The sequence below is a fragment of the Charadrius vociferus genome, unplaced genomic scaffold (assembly GCF_000708025.1).
Source record: "Charadrius vociferus isolate BGI_N301 unplaced genomic scaffold, ASM70802v2 scaffold49, whole genome shotgun sequence".
Lineage (NCBI taxonomy): Eukaryota > Metazoa > Chordata > Aves > Charadriiformes > Charadriidae > Charadrius > Charadrius vociferus.
The window spans coordinates 308,402-312,355 of NW_009661375.1; positions in this window are offsets into that span (position 1 = coordinate 308,402).

The following is a 3,954-nucleotide window of genomic DNA, read 5'->3' on the forward strand; positions in this document are numbered from 1 at the left end:
GCAATGAATCAATCTGCGCTGGTGCTTCACCACCCGCCGATGTACCCCGGAGAGAAACGCAACACCTGTTCTCCTTTAAAATTCGATGGAATGATGAGGAAGGGGCCTCTCCAAAACCTGTCTGCCAGAGCCAGGTTTACGCAGCGCTCGCCCCGCAGCTCCCCGGCTGGCGAGGGCTGCAACTGGGTGCATCCCGGCTTCAGGAAGCATCGGTGCCTGCCGCAGCCTGGCCTGGCAGCCAGGGAGGCTTCCACCTCCTGCCCGCTGGAGACGTAATGCCTAAGAATGAGGAGGAACGCTCTCTGCCATTTTTTGTACAATGCAACAGCTCCCCCATCTTACAGACTAAAGAACTTAAAAAGGAAAAAAAATCCCCGGGCAAGGAGTACCAGGGTAACGCACCACGCTTCACTGCTGCTTCTGGAGGGAGAGGCTGGCGCTGCGCTGGGCGCCTGCAGCGCTTCCCTTGTCCCAGCTGCTCTGGAGGAGGGGAATCCACTCCACACAGCGCGGCACTTGACATTTCAGTGATTAAGGCATTGAATTTTCTTCTTGCAAGGATGAGTAAACACTGCAGTTTCCAAATAATTTTTGATGAGGTACAACAGTCTATCCTAAAGAGTAACATTTACTGCCTCTTGCCTTAGAGTTTTAGCAGGCATGCTGCAGCTTGCAGCCACACGTCTACTGCTCTCGCTGCTATGCTGCACTGCTGCCGCTCTCCTTTAGGGTGTACACATAGCACGCCGTATTAGCGTTTGGAGGTGCCTAACGAGAAAGGGTCGCTTGTGCAAACGTAAAGCACTTTGCCTGGTGCGGAGTGACATGTGCCTAAACAGTCACCCTTCAGCGCTCTGCACAGCCACCGCCGCCTCAGAAAAGCGGTATTTCCCCTTTCTTGCCCCAATGGCAGCGTTCAGTTTTGCTTGTCCGGCAGTCTGGCAGTGACCTCCGAGGATGCAACCTGCTTCAGCCGCAGCTTGAAGGACGGCTCTGGTTTATGGGGGGGGAGGTGTGAAGTGCTGAGGGCAATCAGCCCCCCGCGACCACCATGGCGGGCAGAGGCGTGGGTTTGGAAGGTGTGGGGAGCCAGCTCGGGGAGCACAGCACCCCATAACCAGCCAACTGCAGCGAGATGGCACCGTGCCCAGGCCTGAGGCGATCAAGGGTTAGAAAAAGTTATTATTTTTACAAAGCACTTTCCTCAAGAAGCTCTCCTTGTTTCAGCCAAAAAAAAGAAATGATGAAATAATTTTAAAACTATACCTGAGTGGGGAAAGATTTGAGGTTGTTACTGGCTGTAGCAGGGAAGAGGCATTCACGCTGTGCTTGGAGGCTGGAGTAAGACACGGCTCACAGTCAGCGCGGGTTTGGAAGGGTAACGGGTGAGGCAGCTGAGTCCCAGAGGAGTGAGGGGTCCCCGAGGCTGGGTGAGTCCTGGCCAGAGCCACGCGGGAGCTCAGCTGAGTAATACAGGGCACCCCCAGCCCGGGGGGCCACGCAGGCCACCACCATCTATGGGGTGTGCTGGTGGCTCCCCCAGAACACAGACCTGGCCCCTCCTAGGGCACCGAGGTCTTCCCCAAACCCGCCTCCCCCAGTTTCAGGCTCAGACCTGCACCAGCACAACAGTGACACATTGTCACCAGGTCTGGGGCCAGGATTTGCTTTGATTTCCATGCTCAGACATGGAATCAAGCGCGGTGTTGACTCCTGTTTGAAAGCTGCTGGGGTTTCACTCTGCTTCTAACTAGCCGTGGAGCTATACTTGTGGGTGGGTAAGTGACCAGTTACACCAGCACAAAGAGCCTCCGGGACAGGGACAGCCGAGCAGAGCCAGACTGCCCGGCAGCACCACCCGCTGAGCAGCTGAGCCAGAGGCAAGGCACCCCCGATCCTACAGATCCTGAGTCCATGCTTGTCACTGACGCTGCGCTCCCAGGAAGGGACACACATGACCTCCTGCAGCTGCAGTGGCTTTCTTTCCACAAGAGCATCCTCACGCCTTCGGGGCTGCCCTGCTTTCGAAGGAAGACCCCAGCGTCTGCACCACTGCTGCGGTGGGACAGCACCCACGGGGCAGCCTGAGGACGATGCTGAGGGAGTGGGAGGCGGCTGGAAGAGACATCTGAGTACACGAGGTCAGAGCCATCCTTGTAGGCACATCCAGTGACCCGACGGACAGGCTGTCCAGCTCACCCATCACGGCCTGAACCTCCCCAGCACATCCACAGCTCCCCACACTCCCAAACGCTCCAGGGAGGAGCAGTTTTTCTACTGGGTGCGCAAACAAGGCAGCGGTGCCATTTCAACCCCACATCCAACAGGGATTTCAGGCTGGCAAAGAAGCTGCAGCAGCCCTCGCACAGGCTGCTGAGGCGAGAGAGCGCAGGACGTTATTGTAGCTGTCTGCAAGGACACAGAGGCTCTGGATTGTGCTGTAACGGTACCAGTTCAGAGTGGTCCTGAACCAGTCCTCATGGTGGGTTTGTGCTGGACAGCAGCAAACCAAAGGCAAACCATTGCACCCTCCAGAATACACAAGGCTCTGAGCACAAGGCTCCACTGAGTTCCCACAGCGCTTTTGCATTTCCCTTTCGCCAAGAAAGCCGACACTCACTTTCTCTCCCGATGCCAGCGGCAGGGCTGGGATCACTGCCACGCCGGCCATCCTGCTCCGGGGGCAGCAGAGAACTCACAGAGCAGCAAATGTTTGAACACAAAGCCCCAGAAGAGTGTCTAATCTGGCAGACATCAGCCAAGATAACCCACATTTTACCACTGAGCATCTTGTTGTCTCTCTGCTCTCTCCCGAGGAGAGCACGCTGTGAAAGCCGCACGAGACTGTCTCCAGCTCCGAGGGACAACCGTGCTAGAACTGAGTGTCAGGGAGAGCAACCGCAGAGCCAGCCCTCGGAAACCAGCTTACTGACGTGAGCTTGCCCTCAAGGGAGTGGAAGATTTAGAGCCATTCCCTCCCGCCAGCACTCTAGCCTCTCTGCCCCTGTAACAACTCCAGCCAGCTCCATGGAACAGCAGCTGGGATGCGGAGATAAACACTAAGTTATGAGCCCCAGCCCGGCTGCCAGGCCCGGGGCAGCTGGAGAGGCTGCTGGAGGAGCAGAGGACGGCTGTTGGTCCGGGAGGTGCGCTCCTCCCGAGACTGGGCTCACGAGCTGCTGTGCAGACCACAAAACCAAACTCCCTTTCCACTTCAGAGTTTGCAAGGAGAGCAATGTTCTCAGGTTGCATGGACAGTGCCGGGGAGCACTGCTGCGTTCTTTCCTCACCCACACCGGTGCCAGGCGTTGCATCCCAAGGCACAAACATCTTTTGCACAGTGAGCAGAGAGGCGTGAGGACTGTTGCTGCATCTTTCCTCTTCTGGGACAGGGGTTCCCCAACACGCATCCCCAGCAAAATGCCAATGTGTCCCAGCAGCACTGCTTCCATTGCCTCTGAGCGCACAGAGCGGGCGATGAGTTCTCCCCTGCGGCAGCGACTGCCCTGCATGCGGGTCCGGCTGCAGACACCATCCTGAGCGCTGAGGCCGGAGAAGCCAAGCAGAGCTGGGCAGCTCCAGAAGAGCCGGCGGCTGCCTCCATCCCAAGAGGAGGGTGTCCCAGGAGACGGGCCCCCATGGCACATGCGCCTGTGCCGCCCTCCGGGTGCAGGGTCACTGGCAGCTGACGAGGTTCCTTAGCTCCTCTTCAGGGCTCTGCAGGCAGGGCTCCTCTCGCTGCTCTGCTTCAGGTCCTGCAACATCACCGACACGTTCTCACAAAAGGGCATTAGAGGAAGGTGTCAGTGTTTTGTAGCGTGAAATGCACTCTCCTCCCCATCAGAGATCCCCGGAGACTGATAACGACCACTAAATCCCTAAAAGCTCCCAAATCCCTTGACCCCAAAGACAACCCAGTCTTCCCTTTTCCCGCCGGGATCATCCCCTCCTACA